Raw genomic sequence first — 7,789 nt, 5'->3', positions numbered from 1 at the left:
TGTTTTGTTTTTAAGAATAAAAATTATCATCCTGAGAATTATGAGAAAAGTGTTTATGAGGAAAAATCTTTTCTGTTTTTAGAGAGGACGGTTGGCTTTGGTGGAGGGCTGCGCTCTCCAGGTGCCCTTCAAGAGTCACATGTGTTAATGTGACATGAATGGAAGAAGTCATATCTGAATGGAGAGCCAGGTCAAGTATTTCACACTGTGAACTGACATGTTCAAATTCAAATCAGCTTTACTGGCATGAATGTTTGTCACATTGTTACCAAAGCAAAATAACAAATTTATTAGCCACACAGTATACCCTGAATACAGCCTTTTTGGTTTTCAAAACTTCCTACTTCCCAACAGGCCCTGGAGGATATAACTTACAGAGCTGTGTTACATGGGAAAGACAATGTGGAACTGGGGGTTAAACACATGGACAAGCTCTGTATTTATAGTAGTGGCGGCAGTTTTGAACATTGAGTGACAGCATGGGAATTTATGCTTGTTACATGCATTGTGTCTTTTCAAAAAAACCTTCTGGGTTTTTTTTTACAATAAATGTGCAGTTTGTGGTGATTAAATGCTTAAAGTCATTTTCAAAATAAACTTACACCATAGGTAAAACACAAATCATGGTCTATCTTGAAATAAGTAACATAATGTAAAAGTAATGTAATGTGGCATAGCTCATTAGTGTAGCGAGCTACACATACTAGAATACTATAATGTTTTTTCAATAATTCAGTTAAGTTTTGGTTTCACACTAGACCCAAACAGCAGGCTTCCAGGTGAAAGTCCTGAGTTGGTTTGACCCATCCACCTTCCCTGCTGCCCACCTTACACAGACTTTTTCACTGTTTTGGGTGCCTCTGCGTGGGTGTCTGCTGCTGAGTAAAGCATTGGTATGTGTGGGGTTGGAAGAGAGACCAGGCTGCAGAGGGGCTGAAAAACACTGACTTTTCAATGTGAAACTGCTTTATTCAGTGTTTTTCCCGAACAATCAACACTGAGGGATTTCTAACTAAGTTTACACTTGGCACATGGGCAAAGTTTCAGCTGGTTGAAGTTTGCAATCCTATATAGCTCAAAATCCTACACACTACTTCTTCAATTAATGAAACAGTTTTAATTTAGATTGATTTAATGCCAAATAAATGTGTAATTCAAGTAAAATGTTTATATTCCTCTTCCTGACATATATTTCATGTCCTGTTGCTTCAACTCTCGCTGCTCATTTTGCAGCACAGACTTATACATCAATATGCTTCAAATTCTATGATCATTTTATCAGAGCAGCAGCATGTTTCATTTGACAAATGTGTTTCACTTGAAGAAAATCCTGAAATGTGTGTGTGTGTTTGTCCTTATTTAAATTCCAGGCAACACTCATGTCTTCATGTCTCACAGCATTAATCATGACAGCCGCCTGTTGTGCTGATCAGGCAGAATCACACACGACCTTCAGCCCTTCGGTGTACTGCAAATTTCACTGCAGATATGACGCAGAACTGTTCAAACTGAAAAAGTAGCAGTTCCCTCTGACAACATTTGTACGCAATAGCTGCTGCATCCTAATCTTAATCTGTTCTTTGACGCTCAATTAAGCCGTCTCTCTCAAACACATTTTGTTGGCGAATGTCTTTACACGAGTCATAAATTTGATAAAACCCACAATATGGTTCCGCTTCACGCCAGCTTTAATTTTAATAGCACTCATTCGCTCTGGTGTTGTAGGTCTCTATATCAGTTTAGAGCTAAAATTAATCCTCAACATATGGTTCAGCTGCAGTGACAATCAAGCCGTGTGTGATTGATGTTGTCTTGCGGGCGGTGGTGACGACGTTTGACAGATGCTTTCAGGATTTAAAGCCCCATCTTTAAACTTCATGCTATAGTCAGCCTTCTGCTTATATACTGTCGAGGTCATAATTTAAAAGCAAAGGTTGGTTGTTATTCATGCTGGTGGACACCCATCTTAGTGTCGTGATGTTTGAAAAAAGTGCTTTTGTTGTGTAGATACAGCATTTGATTTTAAAATTTGGCCCAAAACACCCTATTTCAGTCTGGAGGCCAACTCATTAAAGTCCCTTCACAGGTGGCGTCCTTTTACCTGATTAGACCTTCCTCAGATTGCAAAAATCCACCAAGCATCAAACCTGAGCAGCAGGTCTAATCAGCCAGAGCAAGTGAAAACACTTCTGTGTACAGTTGTGCCAGCTCTTCCAAAGTTTAAACTTGAAGTTGTAACATTAAGAGGATAAAGTGAAGATTCATGCATTACTGAATACAAACAGGTTACACCACACAAAATACTTTTTACATATGTAGTGTATGTAGTACACAATAGTGTTTTTTCTCTCATACCTAAATGACAGAATAGGTTTCCACAGTTCCAAAAAAACATAAGACAAGATAAGTTATTTGTCCCACAATAGTGAAATTTGCATTGTTACAGCAGCAAGGCGTGTACAAAATAAGCAAGCAAAAAGGGCAATATAAATAGTAAAAAACAAGTTGCCAAACTCAACATTACTGTTTTAACGGTCACAGTTTCAAACATGTCCTTAATGTCAAGACGGTCACATTTCCGCTCCAAAATTACGTGGTTCGGTTTAGGAAAACATTATGGTTCCTTTTGTCACCAACGTAACATGACCTATGTCACGTGACACACATCACATACGACACCTCACATTTGTCATTAGTGAGGCATTGTCATTTTAAAAAGTCAACTTTGACTTTGGTACAAAAAACGCACCAACTTTTTACAAACTGATTTATTCAAAGACGTTCTCACACACTCTGTCAGAACTTCAACCTATGACATTTTAGGTATTCTTGTGCGTCAGCTGTTTACGCTCCAGGATGCCGTGTCAACAAACTACACATCCACGACCTCCCGCACGACCGACTGCGTTATCATCTGATGCGTCCGTGTGTGTTGCATGTGGACACGAAAGGTGGCTTTTGGCATCACACTCGTATGCCAAAAGCACTGACAGAGCGAAGCTATTTGACGAGTACAGGATGAGAACGGGTTTATTCACAGTCGGATTTTTTTTTTTTTTTTTTTTTAGGTAAAGCTATACTTTTATTCCATACCTCTCTGAACGCTTTGTGAATGTATCTTGTATCTTTCTCTTGTTTTAATGGTGCAACTGGATTTAGTGAAACTCTACACAAACTTAACGGGTCTAAATTTGGACATTAAACATTACACAAGACATATTAAGGGTGAATGAAACTGTGCTCCTTGTCTCTCTTCACCATCAACAGTATCAGTATCACAGTATCTTCCATTGATAGCCACACCATTGTCCCCCCACTGACCTTCAGCCTTTCCATATGTCCATCAAGACGAGCAGTCTGCTTTTGACCAACCTTATCATGGTCAAAGCCTACTACAATAACTCTTTTGATCCTTTTTTCAAACTCTTAAACATGCCTTCCCTAAACGAGCTCGCTCTGCATCCGTCACAACAGAACCTCATGGTGCTAATCAGTCACGAGTCAAGCAAACGCTTTTACCGTACGAATTTCAAAAAGGACTCTGCACTTGCTGCCTGCCTTTTCTCGGCCCTCATCCTTCTTGACTTGTCTGCTGCGTTTGGCACAGTCAGCAGCCACCAGTTACTCCTTGGCACCAATGCAGACTATGAGATCTGAGAATTTAACTGCATATGCTGTCTTTCTACCTCGCTGACTGCATCGATCAGGTTTTACCACTGGAATCCCTCTCAAGTGCGTCCAGTCCTTGGCTCCCTCCAGTTGCTTTCCAAGAAGTGAAGTGATGTTCCCTCCTATGTTTTATGTCTCAGGCTGACAGATTTTACTTGTAGACTACTTGACATTTGCATCACCCTGAAGACCCACGAGACATCTGACAGTAAAGGGAGAGGAACCTGGTACATCAAATTAAATTATGGTCTACCCAAAGACTCAAGGACTTCTGGAAGTCTTACTTTTCTTCTCTATAACAATAAGTTAATAAAGACTTTCAAAGCTGGATAAAGAACCAGGATTTTGCAGTTGCACTGGAAGGTTTGCAGTTTTGTGTTCATTTAAGCATGTACCAATTTTACAGTATCTGCCACCGAATGTTCAGTCTTTGCACCTTTGCAAAAGTGCCATATCTGCTTAAAAAAACAAAAATTAGATTACTATTCAAAAAGGACAAACCCATGGGGCTGAGGCTTCTGCAGCGGCCCGGGTTTAAGTCTGGCCTGTGGCCCTTTGCTGCATGTCATTACCCCTTCTCCTTCCCACCTTTCCTGTCAATCTCATACTATCCTACCAATCAGGGCCGGCTCTACCCAATTTGGTGCCCTAGGCGCCCTAACCCTAACCCGCACCTCCGCAACCAGTAACGACACATCACGTGCTCACACATAATTTAGGAACATGTCACTGTTTATTTATTTGTAATATTAATATATTCATTTTTTTCTAGACAGAAAACACTAAGTGAGGGCGCCAGTGGGCATAGAAAAATATTATTTTATTATTATTTTCCCTCGAGGCCAAGGAGGACTGGCGGTGTGGCGGCGCCCCTCCAGCAGATGGCGCCCTAGGCGACCGCCTATATCGCCTATGCCAAGAGTAGGCCCTGCTACCAATAAAGAAAATTTAAAAAAAAGAACAAACCCCTGTGACTTGCATGAACTCAACATGCACTAAGCACTATTGATGTTAACTCTATTGTTGATGTGAAGAACTTATTTGGAAAGTCTCTATAACACCTTGTTTCCACACAGTTTCGTTTTGTGTCCGTGTGTGTTCAGGGTTCAGTCCCTAGCATCCATGCATCCTTTTACAGATACAAAACACAGAAAAACATTGTTTGGCTCTACATTTTTTTTAAGATAAGCGATCAGAGAAAAAGGAGCTTCAGTTCAGGTGTCTGTATTTGCAAACTTGTGACTGCTATCTATAACCTTGAGATATTGTGCTTTGTCTGAGGAGTGTCTCCAACTGGCAATGCCTTTGTCCCACTTTCATAAGATCTTACTGTTCTGCCTCCCTGGACTCAATGATTGCTTTGTTTCTGCCAGTTGATGACTGAATATCAGGATGCCCTCCATCTGGCAAAGTTAGGTGTTTTTAATAAACTGTGACCAAACCCTCTGCTGCTCCACATGACAGGGATTTTAGTCAAACTCTGACAAAAAACAAAAGCAAGAAAATAACTGGGTTTTAGGGGGACATGGACTCCTTAAAAAGAAGGTGTTGGGCCAAAAAGGAAAGAGGCGCTTGCTTTGGGATGACTCCAAAGCTGCCAAAATAAATTTTAAAGCCAGAAGTCAAACTAAGCACATAACACACCCCCTTAGCCACAAAACAAGTGAGCATGTGCTCCAGCAGACTGAGGCTTTTTAAAAACTGAGCTCAGCTGAAGGCGATGCTTCCTAACGAGCTGGAGATTTCCCACAGCTGAGCCCGTTAACAAGGAGCCTCTCTGAAAACTGAAATGTATTTATCCTCTAACCATATGTTTTTCAAGCAGTAACAGGATGATTTGTCATTTTGTGCTGCATTCACACAGCTTTCACAAGTATTCAAACCTTTGAACTCTGAGCTAATTGGTGTGATTTCTTTACAAAAAACACTGGAAAAGCCAATGAGCAACTTGGAAAGAAATGCAAAAACAAAAAAAGGTTATTTTATTTATTTATTTATTTTACAGAAACATACATTTTCTTTTCTTTTTCCTTTGCAGTGCTTTTTTTTTTTTTTTTTTTTAAATTGTTTTGTTTTATATTTGTTTTTTAGATAATTTTCCTATACTTTTTTTTAAAAATCAATTTCTTGCTAAATTATGGGTCATTTCTTCCTAAACTGCTCACTTCCTTCTTCCCACGTTTTTGAAAGAAATCAAGCCAATTTAGTTTTTAAAGGATTAAAAGAGAACTGAGTTTGGTTCAATTGAAAAGGACTACATCTGAAACACCCCTTTTTTCCCACAGTTCATTACTGTGTCTTTAGGTACTTTTAACCGTCTGGTTCTGACTTAAAACATGCCGCAGACTGTGTCTGACTGTGACGTTACAGGGTGGTACTTCATTCCACACATTCTCTAAAGATCAGAGAGGTTAAAACACACGTAGTCCCAGGAAATTAGGAAAATACAGAGTTCTACAAAACTTCATTTTAGGTCTCAAATGTTCTTGAGAGATTATGTCAGTGGAAAGCAATTTGAGTGATGACACCCCTGACAATGGCGTCAGTGTAAAGGGAAAAAAAAGTGGCTTCTCTTTAGCCTGTTTTCTGCTGCTGCTCCTGTGAAAGAATCCTTTCTTTCTTTCTTTCTTTCTCACTATGAACTCTTCTAAACATGTTCAGTCGCTCTTTAACAACCCCAGCATAGTTCACTTCACTGCTCTCAACTCCAGCAGCAAACAAACCCATGCTCATGTTTCCTGGCACCTGTTACCATCAGCTATTTTGATGTTTTGGACATATATTATCTCCATGTTGGTGTCATGTTACACTTTGGCACTTTGGAGTGGAAAGTGTATGTGCTGAATTTTAATCGATTAATCCCATGATGCTTTTGTCTTTCAGTCTGGTCACTTAATTAATTCCATTACAAGAGAACGAGGCTTGCCTTGTGAAATAAGAAAGCTGACCAGTTCTCAGAGCAACATAAGCTGTGCAGAGGCAAGCTGGCTATTGTTAAAAAGGATTTGGCTCTTTTTTTTCTCTCCTTTTGCCAAAACCAAGGCTGGAAAATTGAGGACTTTGTCACCAAAATAGTTCACAAAGCGGGTGAATTAGAGATTATGAGCGAAAAAGAAGGAAAGAGCAGAGTTTAGTTCCTCAAATAGAAAGGCTTAGGGTTTTAATCTGAGGGCTGAAGCACTTTGAAACATGTGGGATTGAGAGTTTAGAACAAAGTAACACTTGGGGGACAATTTTACAGATCAAAACTGAATGTTTTCAAGGATTTTCATGGAGGTGACTGATGAACAGTTGTGTTAATGCAACACTACTGCCCTCTGCAGGATATATTCAATAATAAACCTGTTCCCCTTTTTCATTGACCTAAAATCATAATCTTTAAAGGAACCTTAATTACACCTGAAAAGTAGATCACTTAAATTATTGATGCCCTTTGTTAATAACATTGCATTTTCTGCTTTTATACATGCACTTGGATCATATAAAATGCACTTTTAGATGTAAAAGGTGTTTCCACTCAACACAAAGCTAGAAAACAGAGAGAAAATCATATCAGCACTCAGATTTCCAATTTTCCATTACGTCTTGTTACATTATGTCCAGTTATGTTATGTGTAGTGACTGGAGCTCGGGGAGATTCACAGAGAATCACTGATACAAAGCTGTAATTGCCTGCTTCATTAATTTTATTTAGAAAATTCAACCACCGAAATCAAGCAAGGCCTTTGTAGATTTCCCAGTTGGGTTCAGCTTCATTAGACAAAGTGGATCTCTGGGGGAATTTGACGATTTTAAATAAAACGTGTCTGAGCAGGACCACCGTCACAGGATGAGATTCCCACATGAGCTTTATGTATATTACACACAATTTCCAATTTGAGTCCACTGAATTTTTTTTTCTGTTTCTCCCCTTTGGAAAGAGTGATGTTGATTGTCACCCAGCCTCCCCACTCCTCCCCCCTCCAGCTGTACCGCAGTGCAGCTCATCCTGCCAGGTTCCCGCAAGGTTAACGCTGCTTCAGGGCCTCAAAGTCACTGAGAGGCCTAACGGGTAAACGTACAAACCAAATATTGGAGGTTTTAGTCTAATCCACTGGCACAGACCTCGTCTCCCTCACTT

Source organism: Plectropomus leopardus, chromosome 22 (assembly GCF_008729295.1).
Source record: "Plectropomus leopardus isolate mb chromosome 22, YSFRI_Pleo_2.0, whole genome shotgun sequence".
NCBI lineage: Eukaryota > Metazoa > Chordata > Actinopteri > Perciformes > Serranidae > Plectropomus > Plectropomus leopardus.
The sequence above is the reverse complement of the archived record's forward strand: the minus strand, read 5'-3'. Positions refer to the sequence as shown.